The 22,923-nt window shown below is 35.9% G+C and overlaps 2 long non-coding RNA genes across 2 annotated transcripts; one reads left to right on the top strand and one right to left on the bottom strand.

The window, feature by feature from the left end:
- The first annotated feature begins 4,436 nt into the window (after positions 1-4,436).
- On the top strand, positions 4,437-8,878 carry LOC113693984 (uncharacterized). The gene is made up of 2 exons (XR_003449214.2): positions 4,437-4,978; positions 5,093-8,878. It is a non-coding gene; the product is annotated as an uncharacterized lncRNA (long non-coding RNA).
- A 473-nt stretch (positions 8,879-9,351) lies between these two features.
- Positions 9,352-13,142, bottom strand: LOC140008400 (uncharacterized). The gene is made up of 2 exons (XR_011815787.1): positions 12,394-13,142; positions 9,352-9,593 (listed from the first exon to the last, which is right to left on the bottom strand). It is a non-coding gene; the product is annotated as an uncharacterized lncRNA (long non-coding RNA).
- Positions 13,143-22,923: the final 9,781 nt, after the last annotated feature.

Raw genomic sequence — 22,923 nt, 5'->3', positions numbered from 1 at the left:
CAAAAAAGAGTAAGTAACACCGAGTAAAAATGGAACGCCTTTAGATTTACCATTTTGAAGCCAGGGCAAGAGAGAGCGTTCATGGATGTGAGAGGACGACATGTAAGGTTGAGGCAAGGTGAGGATTTTGCCCCAGGGACAAGACGTTAGTGGTAGTTACGTGGGCGTATCGTATCATCATAGGTAAAGTAAAAATCATAAAATACTACTCCTTGTAAAAGGCTATAGTCCGTCCAAGATGACGCAGTACAACTTTTAATATAGGGTTGGCTTAGTCCCGTTAAAGCTCGATTAAAATATCCTTGAGATAAAACGACCTTGCACTATGACCAATTTAATAATCTTCAGTTGTTTTCATAGTTTTTTTTTAATTAATTAATTCTTATTCTATTACGGTTTCGTAACATCAAGGGAGAACATGCCCTTCCATACCTATTTGAAGCTTGTTGAATCATGAATGCACCAAAAATATACCCTCTTCTCAACTACACATAATTGAATTATCTTTCAATTGCGGTTAGTGAAGGTGTTTGAACTCTTATATCACCAACTATCCGTCCATTTGGGTTGGTAATTTTTTCAAATATAATGTTACAGTAATACAAAATTAAAATGACTTAAAAACATCTAATTCGTACAATATATCAAATATTTCAAAAAATATTTATAGTAAAAGTTTTTCTTATATACTGCTACAGTAAATTTTTTTAAAAATATCCCAAAAAACAGTTGATCCAAACTGAGCCATATATATATATATAGTTTTGGCATCATTCTTTTTATTAACAAGGAAGGCGAAGGAGGAAAAATTAAACAAAAAAAAAAGGAGATAATATTAATGCCATCCCTAGTGAATTATACTTCAACTTGAACTTGTGAAAGAATCTAAAGTGGACGATAAAAGCAAATATTTGAATCCCAACAACTACAATTATTAGTGGCATGATGCTAACACAATGTCATATGAATTTGCCCCGATAGTAATATATGATTGATGTTAATGTTGTGCATCTTATGAATATGTTACAACGAAGACCATTTGAATTAATGTTGCAACTAGCTCAAGAGAATCAAGACGGTTCAAATAGTGGTAGAAAATTCAAAGGGACAAAAAGATGAGTACTCCATTTTGGTTGCCTTGCGTTGCATTACATAATCCAAGTTGGGTGGGTCGAAGGAAAACTGGAAAACAACAAAACAACAAGAGAAAGAGAAAAGTAGCGGTAAGAAAAATCTAAAATAATCAGAGACACGGGTGATGAGGTGGACCTGACCATTGGGAGTGAAAACCTTTTCTCTTTAAATATCAATCCGGTGGCTTAGGTGGATCCCGCCATCCACCAACTAACATCAGGTGGGCCACCCTCAACAGCAACAAATACGGGCGCGTCAATTATTTTTGAAATCTCTTTTATGGAGTAAATTTTTCAGCAGTGAGCTCGCTAGTTTAGGTCCTCTTGATTAGTAGTAATTACCAGAGGTACCTCGGCTGTGCAAGGCACAGCCGCCTAGGCCCCCTAATAATTTAATTCAACATATAATAGCAAAATTTTGTGACACATAATAGACAAAAATACGAGAAAAATTGAGCATCAGAAGAAATTTCATCTATGAAGTTAACTCTTCTAAATCAAGGAGACAATAAACATAGCATCTATTAAATCTATCACTAATCTTGAGATTAATAAACAAGTGCATAGTTGAATGCAATTGGGAAGGAAGAAATCTGATTTTTTCTATGCAACGTTGAGAAACGATTTATAAAGAAATAGAAAAAGAGACTTAAATTGATTACATAAAAGAATTGTTTAAATGTAATAGTTGGTTAGATACTAATCAAACATAATTAATCAATATCCAAGGATTAAAATTTTTTCATTAATCTATAAAGGTTGATCTTATAGTCATAAATTAGATAATATATAAAAACAGTAGAAGTTCTTGTAGTTATGCAACATGACTTGCAATTGAAATCTTTTGTCTTATCATGTATGGTACATCTTTTGTCTTGCTCCATCAAGATAGAAGTATGGAAATAAAAAATGGGAGATAAATCATAGATTCCTCAGAGGAGAGTTATATCATATGTCAATAAATGAGAGTTTTACATTAAATTCCCATGTCTCTTATATAATAGGTAGACAATTAGAACGAATGAAAATTGATCCAAGGGTTATAATGTAATGTTATTGTATTAAAACTAATCTAACGGTGATGAATTAAACAATAGACTCACGTAGTCAAATCATTAAGGTTAAAACAATTCGTTAGGCTCAAAAGGAGAATAAAAGAGCCAAACTTGCTCAGTTTGGCATGAAAAAAAAAGCAAAAAAAAAAAAAAGAAAAAAGAAGAGGGGGATATGCAAGAGGCAAGGAAACCATATGCAAGAAAAATATTAGACTTCTGCCACTTGTCAAATTATTGAAAAGTCAAGTGGCAACAAGGGAGGCAAAGAACTAAACCTCCTTTCCTTCTTATATACATGGTAGATTAATATTTTGCCCACGCATGCCTCCTCTATTTGCTATTACTATTATCTTTTCAATTTACTTTTTAAATGATCATACGGGGCTCACATTGTATGCCAAATCTAGTGGTAAAGAAAACTTAAATAAATAGCACATGATAACTTAAATAATATAACACATGACATAAACATAGAAGTTGGCACTGAGGATCCCAAGTGAGAAAGTGTGACCAGCGATAGAATTACAAAAAATATGCTTTGGGAGAGCGACTTTCATACACGTAAATACTTCAAAGTCGAGATAAAGAATACTGAAAAATTTGCTGGGAAAAGTTTATTTTATAAAGGAGATTTTTGAAAATTTTATGAGAAAAATATATAATTTCAAGGACTTTGAGGGTTCCCTTATGGGGTTCGTCCTTAAATGGACTCAACAACACTAAATATAACAAAAGTAACATTAATTTAGTAAAATTTCAATTCAAGACTTTTAATTTTGAGGATTGTAACTTTAACTACCAGGTCTTATCAGCAGTATTATCCTTTTAATAGTACTACCCAACAAAAGAAACAAAGAAATTAGAAAAAAGGCATTAGAAAAGGCATTAAATATAAAAAATTGGTTGATGACGTAAGTAAATAAATTTTGACAAAATGCTCGCGAGGGGTTTTTTTTTTTTTTTTTTTTAAAGAATGCTATGGACACCGGCTTTCTTTTTGTGATGCGTGCGCGTCTGAATAGGGATATAAATTGATTGGCATATAAACTGTACCCGGCTTTCTATAGTTTATTTTAAAAGAAAAAATGATTGCAGTTTCAGCTGAAACACACATTCTGGCAGCAGAATATCATTGGCCAATCAAATGGTATAAAATCGTAACTCCCGGTATTCAGAAGGAAAAACAAATTTATCCATGGGACTGAGTCTTGCATGGGTAAGTTGGGTAAAGAGAAAAATCATGCACATGCATGAATGAGGATCCCCAGTATTCCAGAATGGTCACAGTTGCATTGTAGTAGGATCTAAATAAATATTCGTCTCTTTAGGGTTGACAGTTATTTATTTTTTGGAAGATAATAATAATAATGTATGTTAGCGAGAAGATGGATATATGATGTATGGAAGAAGCATAGAACTAGGGGGACCATAAGCACCCCATCCCTTTTATTCCCAATAAATTTGTATAAGATCATGCCCACATGGCTGGCATGTGACGGGGATGGGGTCTTTATCATATTGTATTATTACCCCTCTTTCTTTTCATTCCATCAACATCTAACCCTGCTCTAATTTTCCAATTAAATCTTAAGGTATAAGAGTCTCATCATTTCGTAGATTAAAATGAATTTATTCTATTCCATTGTATCTGTGTTCTTAGATCAACACGTAATAAGAGGTGAACCTACCGTCCGACTGGCCATAAAAAGTTTAAAATTTCATACGCTAAAAAAATCCCAAGTCTACGCAATTGAAATGTAGATGCTAATGTTTGAATTTGATGGCGTGCGTGCCCGCCTCTTTATTTATTTCGCAAGAGCCACGAAATTGGAAAAAGCGTGTTAAAAGTATGAAATTTATCCTCAAGAACCAATGGAGTTAGGGTGCGTTTGATAAAATTGAAATCTGAATTCATTAAATTATTGAGTATTAAATCTAATACATTTGAATGCATGTCGCATTCAGTGGTAACTGAATATCTTGTCACCTAATTTTGGGAGTAAGTTTTGCTAATTAGAAAATTTTCTGAACCAATTAATTAATTCAGATGTTCAATTTTTTACTATCAAGTGATTTGAATCCATTAGTTTTTTGAATGCTGAAGTGGATTATCACATGGGAGGGATTGAATCTAAAATAAAATTCGATACATGAGCTGCAGTTGAACAATTTAATTTTGGGTTAGAACGTTGGAGTAGCTGCCCCACCACAACTAAGCACTAGACACAAGTAAAAGCGGAGGGCAATGTGTGGGCAAGATTTAGCAATAGTGAGCGAGAGTGAGGAGAACCCTACTATCCCCCTCCCCTTCCGTCTCTATAAAGCTGGGGTTCCACAGATTACATATGCTAGTGTGGTCCATGAGGAATATGTATGGGCATGCCTTCACTTCTTCGCACTCCTCTTCCTTTACTCTCAACTCTCTTCCCTCTCCCTCTTAATTTATTGCTTATATCAACGACATCCCTTTGGGAATTCAGAGTCTTTATCTGTATGAGATCTAAGAACTGCAGACTTTGATCATGAATTTTGCAAGTCCTGTCATGCTTTTCCACAGCTTTCTTGAACTTCAGCCTGAATTTGATCCATCCATCCATCCACCCATCTCTCCCTCTTTGTCTTCTGGGATTTTTTTCATCAAGCAATGAAGTTCAAGGAAGCTGTGGGAAGACATGGCCACTCAGGACTTCACCCCAATTGTGCACAGAATTGCCTGCCTGCACCTGCAGGATGCAGCACAGCTGGTTTTGGTTGTTTCAGATATTATCTCTGCAGGCTGCAGGCCGCGCGGTAATTTTCTCATAATTGTATACTACTTACTCTCCCTCAAAATTCAATGTCCTTTCTTGACGCGATGTCTACAGCATGGTAGTTACCATTATCATTTTATTTTAACATCTGTAGCTACCGTTGACGATGAACCCGGCAAATCCACCAAATTCTGCTCCACGATTGGCGTGAATTCTTCCTTCTCGGTTTAGGTAAACGTCCCTTGTCTTAAAATAGTTAGAATTGCTCGTTATATGCATATTTCAAAGTTCATGCCACAATTGGAGGAATATTAGACGAAAGTCAAGATCACCCAGTTTCAATGACTTCTTACCTTTTTTTTTTTTTTTTTTTTTACCGCGGTTACAAAACCCTGCATGGCCGTGTAAAACCTCTCCCGTGAAACTCTGATCACTTTTTTTTTCTTGAATTGCCTGTTAATGCGGCGCAATGTTTTGTTTGATTTCTCATTATTATTTCAAGAGGTAGTTTAGTTATCTATGCTAGCAAGTTTAAGTTACAAAAGTATAATCGAAGTGGTGAAAACTGAAAGATGTTGCAGAGAAGATTCCCTGCCTTTCCTCTTTTTCTCATCAATAATTGGTAGTTCATCTTGTTTGCCCTTTGTTTTCTTGCTTCCCCATCATCTCATGCGTTTCCGTGAAAAAAGGTTAAACTTTGTCATTTTCTGAAAATTAAAAAAATTTTTTTTTACCACCCTCAACTCTCTCTCTCTCTCTCTACACACACTCACACTCACACTCACACTCACACAGTAGTAGTTCAGTACATGCACACGCAGAGACACATATGGATTCTCGCCTTCCTTTGATTAATACCCTACGACTCGTCGACTACTACTTTACTACATTAAACAGACCCCTCAAACTTGTGCAATCTTCGAAGTTAAAATATGTCAGTACTATAGTGTTCACTAATGCTTGGTGGTTGAGCTGATATAGTGCATCAGTAATAGTTATTAGGAGTTTTCAATGCATTTTTTTCAGAGTGGCAGCATATCTTTCTGGGATTATATCAAATTCCCGTCTATGTTGCAACTAGCCCAATTACGGATATGATCTCATCATCTAGGGAACTCTCTCCTTTTTTTTTTTTTTTTGGCCTAAAATTGTCTGAAACAATCTTCAAGCCGCAATTTGCGCGGCTCATCCTTCTCATCTCATCAGTGCACCATTATTAGTCCCTAGATTTTTAAGCTCCATCAGAGTCTGGTTCTTCTTGGAAATTGTTGAAGTTTTGCATTAACCACGATCAACAACGATGGGAGTAGGAATTAAAAGTAAGAGAACAGAAATTAAAAAAAGGTGCGTAAAGACATGCTACTGCTCAGAAGTGAGAATTTAAGGATGCGATTAGACCTGTCACGGGTAGCTGAAATATCTAGATGCGGTTTGGCAAGCAAAGCAGCAGTTTTGATTGGTGGTTGATGGGTAGGGCTGTTAAGATTACTTAAAATAGACCAGACATTGGGGCATGGCTGTCCTGTACCAAGTCTAAAATAGATTTGACATTCATAAAACCCATGAATGCCGTGGAGGTAGAGTTGCCTGCTCCCCTACCATTTTTAAGATTTGTCTGGCTGAAGATGCCAGGAGCTGTGACTCGAGTGTTTGCGTTGAGGGAGTCAGGTTATCACTAGTACTGATTTGGTGTTGCAGTACTAGGGGAGTGGGCAAGAGTTTACTGGGAGAAGCAAAGTCATCAGATGATCAGTCCTGAGGAGCTAATGAAAATTAGCCAGCATCTCTGCCTTGGGCTAGTTTTTTTTTATTACATATATAGTTTTTTTCCTTCCTCAAGTCAGTCAGACCAATCACTTTTCAGATTCTATTTCCAGTTATTGGTTTGGTTGAAATGCCAGAGTGACGAGCAATTCATAATCAAGTACGTCTATAATTAATGTCATTTTCTAGTTAATTTTTTATTTTAATCAGTTTGAGTTAATTTACCCTGTGAACCTGGCTCCGGCCCAAGGACCAATTCCCAGTTCGCATAGCACATAACCAACCACCTTGTTGGGAAACTAGAAAGGTCCGTCTGCAAGTTTGCTAGCTTAAGGCTTCATCTTCCCATCTATAAAGAAAAATCCAAACCACATTAACTCGCAATACTCTCGCATTACGAAGCGTATAGGGCATAGATAGCAGGATATCAACGTCTTATGTCGTGAATTGGGGACTGGAGTGTTGTAGGTCCTTCTTCTGAAAGTCCATTAAATCACGGATGAATGATACAAATCAGAACTCATGTCCTACATAGCAACAAATTAGATTCATTGTCCATTCCCTTCAATCTATCATATATGCCATAGGTTTCAGTGATTTTCGTAGAACTATGTGCGAACTCAAGGAAGATCATCTTAATTCTTGATTAGACTTTTTGAGCTAATCTACGAAGCCCTTCCCTAACTACTAGGTATGATGTGATGCAACCCCATGGAAGGCCGATTAAGTTAGGGGAGATGCACAAGAGCGAATAGCTGCATATTCCTATTTCCTTACACACATGGCGCATCTCTAACTTTTGCCATGCGTATTAACAATGAGGCCCAAGATTATACCTTTCTTTAAGGAACTTAATTTACTTGCAAAGTAAGTTCCCAAGGAGGAGACATTGTGATACCTTCCATGAATGACTGACAAGGCGATACGAAGGTAGCTGTCTTATGAAGCCATTGGACTGTGGTTTCTACTGTTTTGATTGGTAACAACTAACAAAAACACTGCTCGGAGTGAGTTTTTCACAATCATATCAAGAGAAACTCGATCAAAACGGACCAAAACTGCATAGGTCAAAGCCTAAAGGATCAAACTATAACATAGAACTTTAAAACCATTCTTCACTTGTAACCAAAACTAATTAGCAAGTTTACTCTAAAAGCTAGTTGCTCAGACTAGTTAGTTCACCAATAGTGGCTTAGAAAGTACTCAAAGCAAGGACCTGAGAGCGGGGAAGGACTGGTTCTGTACAACTAAAACGTAGTATAGCCGTAGCATGTGTATGTCCATTTTCATGAAGAACGTCTTGAAAATGGTTTCAATATGAGAGGAAGATTCTATGATATAACTTGTTTGCAAATTTAAATTAAGAACATGAATCAAAATCATATACCTTTCCAGAGAGCAGAGACTTACAATGCCGCTTTCTCTGAAAAACTTGGCCAACATCAGAGTTTCTTATTAGACCATGTAGACCATCCTTTCTAGGTGCCAACTAGAATGAGAAGGTAGTCTGCATCTAAATGGTTAAGTGGTTGTTTGGTTACAATTTGCTGACGAAGTTTCGAGCTTTATTCAGGCAAACGGCTTTCAAAGCCAATCAAGAGATTACGTTTTAAGGGTGCCATAGAATCCTCATTGGCTTATCTATTTCAGGTCGAAGTTTTATTACCGATCGATTGGCTTTTTTTGCAACAAATCTAAAAGTGTATGTCCCACATTCCCCATGGCATACAAAATCCAGCTACGAATCCACATCAATGATGTAATGCTTTAATAAATTCAATCACTTGGTGCAAGGAGCTATGGCATAAGTCTGTCCTTATGCCCCATTATCGACGGACAGAAATGGCAAGTTAACTCCAGCCATCTAGACTACTGGTCATCAAATGTTGTTCTTTGTTTGGCACAGGTGTTGAATCGAAAGCACGAATGGATAATGAGCGTTGTTGAATCTCCATCAAATGCTAATTATAAAAACCTACCGTGCAGTTTCTGTAACATCAGGCGCAGCATATTTTAGACTTGTGGACACTTTTTTCCCCTAACCGTGATCTTCGGATGCTGGAAATGATTTCTCTAAAATGTCCTAATGTCAACAGACTTGTTTTTTGTATTCCGCATATAGGGGAGTAGCAACATTTTCAAGAAGATGGAAAAGAAAGATTCACGTTTGGCCTGATTTCTCTTTCTGTTTCTCTCGTCTTGTTTGTCAGTCCATGCATGTAGTTTTGTTTCTCAATGCTTCTCTCTCTCTCTCTCTCTCTCTCTCTCTCTGATGATGCTCAGTCTCGATCGGCTTGTGTTACTTTAACATTATTGTGTTTATGAGGCTAATGGAGTTCATCGTAGTTTTGCATTAATAAATCCAGCAGCATAACTAAGCACAATAAGGGCATTAATTAGCCTTCAGCAGAAATTGATGGCGGCCCTGAATTGGCTGCTTTCTTGGGACAATATGACTTGGGGTTGCGACATATTTCTGCTCCTCCTAACAGTGCTTTACATTAATATATACTGTATTGGCTACCTCAGAGTTAATAAGACCGTGGCGTGGATCGTGCACGGTCGCATTATTGGTGAATCATTTATAGTTCATCTAATCTGATGAGCTGTATGTATGAAGAAGTTGGAAATTAATGTATTACCAAACAATTCTACAAAGAGACAGATCACATGTGATTAAATTTTTATGCAGCAATGCAATGCAATGCAATGGGTACCTCTTCTTCATATGAGTACGTACCAATGATGAGAAAATAATTGGAGGAAGAGGCCAATGTACGGACAAATAATCAAGGGGCGGGGAAAGGGGCCAATGTACGTACATCAATATATGCTTCTCTCAGCTTCTTCGACCCAGAAGAGTTCTCCCCTTCTTCTTCAACAATGAATTGCTGCAAACCAAAAGGGATTCCATTACGTACGGACGAAGAAGTGTATTCATTCATCATAAATTAAATGGGAGGGCTTTTTCAGAAGAAGTATAAATCTATATAAAAATAATAATAATAAAACGAAAACGAAAACTAAATAGATGGGGCAATAAAATAGAATACGTACGTACTTCACCCAGAATATTCAAGTGTGTCGCCCACCACACATGTAGAATAAGAACTTACTTACTGAGAGTATCACACGTTCCTTTCGGTTTTTTTTTTTTTTAATATAAAAAAAAAAAAAAAAAACAACAACACTTGCTTGGAGAGAAAGAGAAACAACCAAAGAAGAAGCAATGATTCCGTCCCGAAATGCCGGATCAACAGAATAGTGCTGTCGCTATTAGCAATGCAACTACCACTTGTGTTGTTAGAGATCTTTATCCGGGAAGACACGTGAATTCTTAACCAAGGCCACCTCTTCCTCTTTCATGCGAAAGTGCCACAACGTTAATGCCACTCACTATGTTGATGGAATCAGCCACTTTAATTCTCCGTCATTGCGAAATCAATCCCCATCCCCCACCTCCCCCCTCCTCTTTTTTTTTTTTTTTTTTTGTTAATAAATATATACTATTACCATTTGATTCATGATGATATGTGTGCAAAAATTGAATTTTGCATAATTATTATCATTCATCCAACACTAACTAACAGCGTATACACGTAAATATAATTATTCAAGGAACGTCGTGCAATTAATCATCTTTACCTACCTGGTTTTTTTTTTTTTTTTTTTTGTGGGCTATTTGTTGATTTGACCACAGAACAAACAGCATCAAATTCATGGTAGGATATAAAATTGGAGGAGTAACAATTAATCAATCATAATGGGTTTGACTTTGATTCGATCGTAAAATTTCATTGACATTCTGAGAGATGATGCCTTCTTGGCTTCCGCTGGCTGCTTTTTTGACACCCATTAATTAAGGGTCGACAATGGTGTCTAATCCTAACTTTTCATCACCCGAGGCTCCAGAGCCAAAAGCACGATTAGATGGCGTATCAGACAAATAAATGGCAACTTTTTGACCTGGATATGCGGTGGGTGATTTCAAACCTTAATTAATTACATGTTGAACCCCCATGCTTACCTTTGGACCAACATGCTTATTACCACCAAACAAAAGCATGGCCATTTATACACAGTTCATAGAGATTGCAATTTACCGGAAACACAGTTCATAAAGTAATAGTAGCTCACCACATGTGGTGGGTGCTTCATCGATCCCATGCATCATATCATAAAAGTACACAAGAATTAGCTACGAGCCTCAGAAGCCAATTAAAACAAGTGAATGGAGACGCAGCCGATTGAATTTGTTGGGGCAGAAGACAACCATCCATGACAGGGAACCGGTATTCTTCCCTTTTATCTATTTATTACAGCACGAATTGTAGAGATCCATCCTCTTACGATGACAGAACGGAAAATTTTTATAAGAGACTTGCTCTTTCCATGCCAGCATAGACCGGAACAAATGACAGAAATAGATTCTAACATAATACTGCCTAACACAGTAATGCAGGAGGACTCGCAATTCTCACAAGTAAAATTTTGATGTTGTTGCAGGCCGGATCGGAGCATAAAATATTTTTCATAACTTACCCACCAAATTTTGTTAGTTAAGTTTAGACAGCCTAGTGTTTGCAGGTTGGGTTTTTGACTGATGATGCAATGGACATGGGAGAATTCTGCAAGTGTGCCATGCACAGATTCTACTGTTTTTTTTTTTTTTCAAGAAAGAAGATGTAGATCTTTCCCAAGCTCTGTAACTGGTGCTTGAATACACATTTAATTACATGGATGACTTATTTGCTTACACCTTCAACGAACGTACCCAGGAAACAGGGATACGATCTTCAGGCATGTCAGCTCAAATAAGGCAATAATACAATGTGGTATTTGTGTCGTTTCATCCGGACTTGGAAAAAACCCTAATTTTCTTTTAACCCTTTTCTCCTGCAACATTAATTTGACCAGGTTTTTTCTTTTCCTAGGTGAAACCATTGTCCATAAATAACGCAGTAAATCGATTTGGCTAAAAATTATCAGACCCAAGTCTCCAAATAATGCTTTATCAGAATTCATACGAATAACCTTAATGTATGAGCCAGTCTAAAACTGAATTGGTAGTTACATACATGAAAGAAGGCAATGCAAACCTTGTGGTCCTTGTATAAAATTGAAGGGCCTAAAAACTTATAAATCACACATAATTTTAATGGTGACCAATAAGCATCATTAAAGTTCTTTCCCTTACCTCAACCCCTTGTTGCACCCCCTTCCCCCTCCTACCCACAACAAATAAATAAATAAATAATAAAGATAATAGAAAGGGGTAATTAGGCATTACCCCCCGGTGAATCTATTTGATTGAACGAAGAAAAAATTCATGAGCAGACCAAAGATGAGCTGTCGATGAGAATACATACCAGAGCGGAGAACTATCTAAACCATGGAGACAGTTGCCTGCCTGAAATGGATCCCAAAAGCGGGACTACAGATATCACCAAAAGACCATCTTGGATCATGTACTTTAAAAAAAAAAAAAATCTGATATCCTGCTAAATCTAATTGTTTGCTCGAATGTGAGACCATATTTTTGTTCACGAAAACATAGTCAACCATTTATGGAAGTTCCTAGAGAGCACTTTGTAACAAGAATTGATTCCTAATTTATATGGTTGTATGCTATCAAAGAAAAAATAAAATAAAGAGCATTAGCTTTTGAATTAAACATCAAATACAAGCTACCTCATCTCATCTGCAGAACATCAAACGATCTGATCACGAGTCTGCTAGTCTCGAGGGGTAAAAGCTGCAGATGAACATAACTGATAACGGGAGAAACTATTTAGCTTCATACAAAAACAAAACATTCCCTCGCAGGATGGAAAAGTCAAAGGCTGAGAATCTAATAATTCTGTGGTTATACAACATAGGACATCTACGTATATATTGTAGTATCCAAAACCTGCATCTACAGGTTCCGGGCCAGACTATAGACGCCGGTGACTATTGTCGTGAACACGAAGGGGAAAGCCAGAAAAAAAAAAAAGAGAAAAAAGAAACAAAACCTGAGATATCATGCAGTTAAAAACTAAAGCCAAAAAATCGGAGCGAGAAGTTTGTTGATCCTATTAGTATCATCCCACAGCTTTATTGAACCGCCATCATCGCGTCACCTCCACCGAAGTCTCGCAAGAATCATATTCATGGAGTGATAAAGCCAGATGCAGTTCAAGAAAGCTGTGGAATAAGACGAAGAGGACCATATCTAACTGGCTCTAAGCACGCAATATCGGATCTAACCCTAAAAGGGTTTTTTCTGTATGACAAAAGAGACGAGTGTTTTACTGTAAAGACACTAGTAGTACCAGTATAGAGAGAGAGAGAGAGAGAGAGATTTGTAGGTATAGGGGAAGACGAAGGGATGGCATGTATATATAGGGAGACTTGAGTTCTTTTTGCCACCAATCCCAAGAAGAATATTGGGCCTTAAAAGAAACTCTCTGAACACTTCCACCACAGCCTGTTCTGTTACCCTATTTAATAACCCGGAATCCCTTTGATCTCAATAATATAATGGTAGTTTTACGACCGCCCTAATTAGAATTGTTCCTGAGCTGTTAGAAATTTGTTATTTGTCTCCTAAACCATTAATTTTAACTCCATATGACTTTATATCATAGTATTCATAGTACTTTTTGCACTGTTTAAATTAATGACTGGGAGAAGATATGGGTAGAGTAGTTGAGGACAGCGTGTAAGTGAGAGATTTCGGATTTGAAAGAATTCACTTACAGTCTTACATTAAAAAAAATTCACAATTTAACAAAATTTCTAATTATTTTTTTAAAACTTTTCATCAAAAGGACTGAAGGGAGTCTTTTCAATCAAATATATTGCAAGAACTAAAGGACTAAGGATCTATCTAACAGGTACCCTACGGGCACCCGGTAAATATATTTTTAGGTGTCATATTTTTAGAAAGATAAAATTAATTAGGAAATGTAAATAAATACAATATATGGTATGTAAGATTAAATAGAAAGAATATATAAATACAAGGAAGAATAATAATAATTATTATTTGTATATACATAGTAGGTTTGGTAAATGCAAATATGTTAACAAATGCCCATGCGCCGTTAACAAAAAACCCAAGGACTAAAGTTTTTTCGTTCAAAAGTATTCTCTCAATACAATCCAAAAAAAAGGTATTCTTCAAATGACTGTGTTTTCATTTATATCGCAATAGAACTCATGGCTTTTACTCAGCTAGAGTAATGCACCACATAAGTTTATAATTTATAGTATTTTTTTTGGGTCCTACATAATATATGGTATTTAAATGTTGCAATTGAAAGTTTAAAATGCAAATCGGGACTTGATGGATAATAGTTAACCCTTAGAATGAGCGATCGTCTTCATTTTGGTCTGGACGTAGCCTCTACAATCTGACGGCTGTTGTAGCTTTGAGACAAGGGTCCCACATCAGATCTGTCCATCTTGATGGACGTGTAGTTCCATCGCCACGCGCTGCCACATTTTCCATAACCACACAATCATGGATTAAGGTACAGTGTTTTGACACCAAATTATTTGAGCCATTGGCGTTGCATTTACAGCTTCCAAAAACCTTCAGCGCACTCCAAAGTTCAGATCGTGTAAGCCCATCAATTGGAATACAAGAGCATTGTGATTGAAAACTTCGATATAAAAATAAGCTAAGTATATATATATATATATATATATATAATAAAATAATATTTCTTAGTGTGTGTATTCACATGATAAATTAGGTATGATTTAAGCATACTAACAGCGTCTAATGGTAACTGAAAAGTCAGCCGAGGAGAATGATCTGAGAATGATCTAAACAGATTGCTGGTTAAATAGAAACGATTCGATCTGCAAAGAGCGAAATGTAGGGATGTCCATCGAATTCGAATTCAGTAATTCGGAAGTTTGAATTCGAAAATTTTCAAAATTTTGACATATGAATTACCGACCGATTTCGATTTCGAATTTACCAGTTTTGATTTCGATTTCGATTCCGAATTCAATTCGGAATTCGGTAAATTCCGAATTCACCGAATTCAGAAACCTTTTTTTGCCTTTTTTTCATTTTTGTTAAATGTATTGTTATATAATATAAATTTTATATTGCATATATTATAAAAACTATTATTATATATATTTATATTAATACACATATTATAAAATGAAATTGAAATAAAAAATATTATTATATATAAATAAATAAATATTAATATATATATATATATTATAAAACGAAATTGAAATCGGAAATTCCGATTTCAAAAACTCCATTACCAAATTCGAACCAAATTCACATAATTCGAAATCGAAAATTTCGATTTCAGTGCCGAATTCCGAATTACCGATTTCGAAAATTTCAGTCGATAAATCGAAATTTTTCGATTTTGCACATCCCTAGCGAAATGAATCAAGCGAACCATGGGACTAACTCCTTGTGGTAGCTCCAACGCTCAAGTCAATTTTAAGGGTTCAATAGCACTAAATGACTTTGTATTGAGTTCTGTACCTTTCTTAGTTCGACCCTTTGCCATTGATAAGGCTTCCTTTAATTTGATAGATTGTGGTGATATTGAGTTTATTCTCTAACCCCGCAATAGTTATCACGTCCTAGAGTACGAGTCTCGTTAGGTTATTAGAAGTAGAGTTCTCCTTGAGTTCAAGCTTTGGCCTTACCCCGAGAACCCTAGACTAAGATGCTTGTTGCTCTGCTTCTGTTCGAGAAAGGTCCAAGCAAGACACATCAGCCCTGACAGGTGTTCGTAGAGGGTTTCTTTCTCTATAGTAACCATCAGAAAAATTCTTGTAATTTTTATTTCTAACATTACATCGTCAAGTTTAATGCCACAAAGCACAAGCCTTTAGATGTTAAAATATGATGTTCAAAGAAATTTTATTTCTAAAAAAGATCCGTGATTAGGTGCATGGCATATCTACTTTTCAAACTAGTTCATCACATGAAAATTGTGATTGTAATTTTGTTAGTTGTTACAGCAAGCATTAAGGGCAATTAAGTTCCGTGAACTCTAAATAACTAGACGTAGTGATCATGCGTGGAGGGATTCATGTGAACCAAATCAAAACAACTCAGGGTATACATAGAAAAACTGTATTTTGATCCTAAGGCGTCAACTGATTTGTCGAAAAATCTTTCCAAAATCACCATGATTTAAGGATTCAATCATATACATGTCCAGGATTTGTAGCGCATTGCTTATGTTTATCCACAAGAGATCAAATGTAGAGACGAAAATATTTACAAGAAATTTGCTAATCAGTGGTAGCGATGACCTTGCTTATTTTGCTGAAGTTGATGGGAATTCAAGGATACAATATGAAGGAACTCTTTTTTCTTTTTTTTTTTTTTTTTTTTTTTTTGAGGTTTAAAGTCAAGATTGCAAAACCCGTATGATTGTAAAGGTACAATATAGCATAAGAGCAATGATTTCGATTTTGAGAGGTAACTGCTCATTCACATAACATGAAAGGGCATAAAATTCTTATAAATTTCTATATATGGTGTCTTTTCCTATGTTTTTTTTTTCTTTTTATTTACGTAATGAATTTTCTCTCTCCTAAAATTTTTTAATAAGATTTTTTTCCTCTCCTAAGATTTTCTTAAAAAAAAAAAAAAAGGGCATATGGCTGTGACTTGTGACCAGTTAGGAATCCTAAGCAATTTTATGTACCGTCACTCATGAACATGATACAAGAATGGAGAAAAGTGGATTTATTTGCTCGAAGACGCGTTGGTTGATATTATTATTATTGCAATCTGAAATAGTGATTAATCAAATCAATTTAGCTATTTTCTGCACTGTTCCTCTACGCTCGTGTACCTTTTCTTGCGTCATACTTCAAAAAGGCCAAAAAGAAATTGATGATTCTGTTTCGAATTGATCGCCAATGAAGTCGACTCTACCTTAACTAATAATGAACAACCTGTGAAGTCAAAAATCTATTATCCTTCGTTACCGTATTAATGGTTTACAGTTCCCTCGATCAGGTTGTTGCCATTTTTTCTTTCTTTGCGATTCAATATATATAAGCTTCGTTACGTGCTTAAGAAATTAAGGGTGCGTTTTGATAAAATTGAAATCTAAATTCATTAAGTTATTGAAATATTAAATCTAATATATTTGAGTGGATATGTGAATACCCTATCACTTAGCCCCGTTTGATAACCCAATTTAACATTTAAATTTAATAGATTCAGATCTAACATATTCAAGCCGTTTGATAACAAAAAATTGAACATCTAAATTAATTAAGTGATACTGAATTTTCTAGGCAAAACTTGCTCTCAAAATTAAGTAATAGACTATTCACTTGTTATTGAATGTGATATGCACTCAATTACATTAGATTTAATATTTAACAATTCAATAACCTAATATATTAATATTTCAGTTTTCAGATTTCAAACTTCAGACTTTAATTTTATCAAATGCACCCTAATTTGTCTCTGTAATCATAGAGTCGACACCAAAAACAAATTGATTTCCCTTGTGATTCTTCAACTTTGCATTTTCAAAAGGATTTTTTTTTTTTCCAATTGGTAGGCACTGTTTTTGATAGCCTACATCACATCTTTATAATTATATACATTCTCTAATAAATTTTACATTTTTAAAATATTAACACTTGAAACTTCATCTTAACAAATACTCACAGACCACTTTTTTTTTTTTTTTTTTTTTTGTAGAGTTTCTTTTTAGCAAAAGAATGGTAGGATTTAAGAAACGAGAAGGAGTATTGGAATCCATTATGACCCCTAACTCTTGGGATCTCAACCTCAGCCCTAGAACCTTTCTAAAATACAGCTGGTGGTTCATTTCTTAAAGCCAATTTTATTGATTTACGTATTCAATTACCACTGAATCTGGATCATAAAATACAGTTGGTGATTCATGGAACCCAACACTCTACCGCACATAAAATTCAGAAGGATTACAGGCATATTGTTGCATTGGCAAACATGAATTACTGAATCTGGAATGCGAGTGTGCAACACAACTTCCATGAGATGAAAGTGGGAAAAAGCAATGCTTATGACAGAAACACGTTAGGGGGGAGGCCTAAAATTGTTAAATTAGAGGGGGAATGGGGGATTAAGGAAATGGGGTTTGCGGGGGATAACGAAAGAAAGGATGCAACGGTCTCACATGGCGGCATGTGAGGGTGACCCACTGTGGGAACGTGTGTAAAAAATGACATGCACCCCGTTTTTCCCGGACGAAGGTCTCGCTGTCGGGTATGGACGCTGATGCTTGTATCTGTACGAGATCCACCTCCACCTCAAGTGCTCCTCCCTCCAAAGCCCAACCCCCCTCCCCCCCCCCCCCCCCCCCCCGACCCCCTTTTTTTTTTTTTTTTTATCTTATTCATCATCTTCTTCTTCTTCTTCTTTTTGTGTTCGTGGGTTCATTTTATAATTGTACAGCTGCACGCTGATGGTGTTAATTAAGAAATGGGTATTGTGTTCGTGTGGGTGTGGCTAGTGTGTGTTGTGCGTGTGAGGCGGCTGGGACAGAGACAGCGACAGAGAGGGAGGTAAAAGACTTTCTAGTAGTATTCTATATCCAATACAGCCTTGTTCATGGAAGCTAGTGGGTTCTTCTAGTTTGAGTTAGCTGGCAATCACTACTTAATTTAGTTGATTAATGTACGTAGTGAAATTCACCTACTTTTCATTAGGCTGTACCTGTAAACATGCCTTTTTTTTTTTTTTTTTGTGGTTTGATTTCATCATTAATTTTAGCAAGCACTATTTCTATTAAATTTATCATCATTAATCACTTCTGAATTGCCAGCTGCACTTTCAAAGTGAAGAAGCTTTTAGATTTTTGCAGGCAAAGCAACACGAAATCTGAGCTGAAAAATAGAAGAATCCTTGACCTATTTCATTGAATTCTCGTCGAGTTAATGGCGGAATTAATTAAGTAGGACCTTTGATATGTAATGTAATACTACTGATTCTTATCCGAATCAAAATATAACTTGTGAAGCACTACTGGTAATGTATAATTGGCGAAAGCAAATATATTTCTAGAACACAGCTGAGAGGCACTTAACTAGTAAAATGCTCATAAAGGAAACTGGACATCGTCGAATAATAAAATAAGGCAATAGGGTTCTTGTACATTGCCAGTTTCTGTAGCTCTAAAATTCTTCGGTTGGAGATGTTAGACCTTTTTGCTATAGGGTTGGTTCCATCCTACAGCTGAAACATTTAGGGAGACAATAGTGGGGAAGAGAGACCATTTTTTTTTTTTATATTTAAAAATGTGCAATTGACGGACGTTTTGGAAAAGCTAAAGCCTTGTTTGGATTGCAGTTTTCCGTTGAAAAATTACGTTGTTTTTAGTGATCACATTTTCCTATTATCTTTTTCCGTCACATATATCAAATCGCTACAGTAATTTTTTCATGAAAAATACAATCCAAACACAATTTTTCTTTCTTTCTTTCTTTTTTTAAATAAAAAAAAACCTTTCAATAATATTAATAATAATATGTTTGAAAAGTTGAAGAGGGGCGGCTGTAATTGTAAACACAGCGAGGCTCTGCCGGTGAGTCAGAACAAGAAAGACCGTTACAAAAAATTAATAATGCTGTGACTGCAGCAAGGGAACAATAACGCCACCGAAGCAAAGGTGCATGGAGACTGACCCCTTTTTTTCTTTCCTTTAATTTTTTTTCCCTTTAATAAAACCGTACGTACATGATGAAGGACGGCAACTGTGTTGCAGCCAGGAGTACATATCCAACCAATCTATATTTCTGGATTATTTTACAAAAAAATTTCTGGAAACGGCATATTTATTTTAGCCAATGGTAAAAGAAGGGAAGGTTTAGTCTGTCGACATCTATCTATATAGTACTCCCTCTCTTTTTTTATAACTGACGTTTAAGAAATTTGCTCTTAAATACTTTTATTGTCGTTTTATTATTCCCATGCAGTATTAATTATTTTTTCACAATTTTACCCTTTTATCTCTCTTTTCATAATTGGTGGGAGTTAGTTTGCATTGCTTTTGGCCTAGTATTTAATACTCTAATGAGAGAAAACATGGGTGAATTGGATAATTAATGAGGGTACAAAAGGAAAGTAGTGTATAGATTTAAACAATGAAAAACTTTTCTTAATTGGTATGCAAAACCTTAAACGTCAGTTATAAAAAAGGGGAGGGAGTATTTATTTTGAGGCCAGTCTTTAAAAAGTCAACCTTGGTAATTAATTAAATTATACTACTACTAGTTAATGAGGAGGCAGCAGCAGAATTTACTTTGGCATTATCATAGCTCGGATCTACATGCCTAAAGTCAAGCCTCATCTTAGACAAAAAAGTCATGCGAGTTTCGAAGGCGTTTAATTAACTCGTTGGTTTAACAAAAAAAAACCCTTCTTATGTTTTAGGCGTAATCAATTTAGGAGCGTAGCTAGCAATTCTTGACAAAAACCTAAATAAATAATGTAATAAAAAAATTTCAAAGCTCTGTGTTGAATTGGATCCTAAATGAGAGTAGTACTTCTAACCGCTGAAGCGGGGCCAAACCGGAAGGACGGAAGGGATTCGTACGTTGGAATAGAGCGAAGATAATTTGCAGGGGAAGGCACCAATTATGGTGTAGGGGATTGCAGGTAAGTACGTGTACCTTTTGGGGACAATTGCATGGAGAACCATGCACTCCTTTGTCAGCATATCAAGGAATTCTTGTGTGCATATGCTACAAAGACATAATGCCCGAGACAACGATTTAAAAGACCACACTGTCGTTTTGATTTAACCCACGACTTTGTCTTTCCCATCCCCAGTCAGGAGTCAGGACGCTCTGTTCAACCATCTCTTGCTTCGCTTTTTTTAAGAGCCGCACTTTTCTTTGCTTCGACCCATTCTTCCCCTTTCAAGTTGTATCTCAGTAATAAAAAAAAAAAATTCCCTGTTAGGAAGTGAACAATCGTGAACATCCATTTCATTTCAATTAACTGCCCTTGTAGTTTTCCCGCATTCAGATCTGTCCGTTTTTGAATAATAAAGGGCAGGAGTCAGGAGTATCTTAAAAGAACCACGTACACATTATAGAACGTAGGTTGTAGTTTTCCTTTTGTTGCATAATGAAGAATTTAAAAGAAAGTCGCGAGGTGTCAACTAGTGGGCATGTCGATATGAGGTCCCCGAGGAAAATAGAATAGTTTGGGAGTTGGGACAAAACAAGAAAGTCCGAAGCTCCAATTTTCCTGTCTTTTTTTTTTTTCCCCTATGGGTTAGAAATGAAATGATTTTTTATTAAGCATAGGGGAATGATATTCGTAGACAACAAAAGATTGTTGAAAGTGTGCATGCGCAATAAACCAAAAATTATGTGGTGCAGACAACAGAGAAAATATCTCATTTTTTGGTGGTTGATTGTTGTGCAAATGATTTCTTTTTTTTTTTTTCTTTCATTTTATAGGTACAAAACGATTTCATGATTCAGCTTATCATGCAAACAAAATCTTCTGTTCATTAACCTTAGAATTGCTTCAGTTGTAGTCCTATCACTAGCGCAAATATAATGTTCAATTCATGGAATATATAGTGTGTTACCATACTAAGAATTAAATGTTCTTTATCAACTGTCCATCAACTTTGTCCAAAAATGTGCAATCAGCTCAACGCTTAGATTTTTTCTTTTCATGATCTTTTGAAAAAAATAATAATAATTCTTGTTTCGAGTGAATTACTACTGATTGATGATGCTTCTCCATTGGAGGAAATGCTCATATTTATAAGAGCAAATTATCCATTTGGCCCTTGAACTTTTTGTCTAAGTTAAATTAAGCCCCTAAACTATTTTTAACTGACTTTGAGCCCTTGAACTTGTAAATTTGGGCACCTGTGACCTTTTTGGCCAGCTTATCCGGTTTTGTAATCGGAAGGCCAATTCACACGAATGCCAGTGTGCTTTGAAGAAGGGCATTTTTGTCCGCATATTTTAAGTAAAAAGGGAACAACTCCTCATTCTTCCCTCCATTTTCCTAACCATCCACCAGCGACTGAACAAAATCAATCTCTTCACAAAATCATCCATCAACGACTGAACAAGCTTTATAAGCTATCTTCACTCATGACGCTTGGCTCAGGAGGATCCGATGTCGTGGGTCAGTCTTTTGCTTGTTTATCTTTGATTTTTCTTTTTGAAGATTTATCTTCGTTTATATTTATTTGCTTCAATTTCCAATTCGAATCTGCTAGGTGGATGTCTCGGTTGTTTTGTGCATCACCTGATGTGAGTTTTTTTGAGTTTCATTTCTTGTCAAACTTTCCCTGACTTTTTAAATGATTGAATATAGGAAATTTGGTGGTTCCTTCTTCCTTTTTTTTTTTGGGGATAAATATCTTTTTATTTATCTCTGGTTTATTTGTCGTTCATTTTTGACCTGTTAGAGATATTATTTGTTTCTTTCTTTCTTACTTTCCTGGTTTGTGGGTTTAGCATCTCAGTTTGATTGCTGCAATAAGTTCGGTGGATTGTGAAGGGGTTTTTCGAGATTTGGTGTTATTGGCTTTAGTTTTTGGATGTTCATGCAATTAATTTTCATAAATGGGGGGTTCCTTTTCATCGAATTTAAGTTTTTTTTTAGGCCAATTGTTACTGCAAAATTGTATTTCATGTTTTTCTTTGGCCATGATATTTGCATTCCAAAATAGCTCTTGGCACTCCACTCTAATTATTCGTGTTAGGAAAATGGAGGGAAGAATGAGGAGTTGTTCTCTTTTAGCTTAGAATATGCGTACAAAAATGTCCTTCTTCAAAGCATACTGGCATTCGTGTGAATTGGCCTTCCGGTTGCAAAATCGGATAAACTGGCCAAAAGGGTCACGGGTGCCCAATTTTACAAGTTCGAGAGCTCAAAGTCAGAAAAAAATGATTGAAAGGCTTAATTTTACTTAAACAAAAAGTTGAAGGGCCAAATGGATAATTTGCCATAGCCTTCATGGTCGTGACCGATCCATATTTATTGGGAAGCCTCATAAACTGATGACATTAGTATTCACATACTAGCGGTACACCTTGAAAGCAACCCTTTCCTTTCCTTCCCGTCAATGTCTTGAAAGAAGAGTAGTGGCTGTGGCTATCTTTTGAGTCATTGGGCTGAAGAATTATTGAGATCTTTTTTTCATTACGTAATAGGGTCTGTTAAGTCACTATATCCCCAGCTCATTATTACGATTT

This window comes from Coffea arabica, chromosome 6c (genome assembly GCF_036785885.1).
Source record: "Coffea arabica cultivar ET-39 chromosome 6c, Coffea Arabica ET-39 HiFi, whole genome shotgun sequence".
NCBI lineage: Eukaryota > Viridiplantae > Streptophyta > Magnoliopsida > Gentianales > Rubiaceae > Coffea > Coffea arabica.
This window is presented reverse-complemented; position numbering and strand designations above follow the sequence as displayed.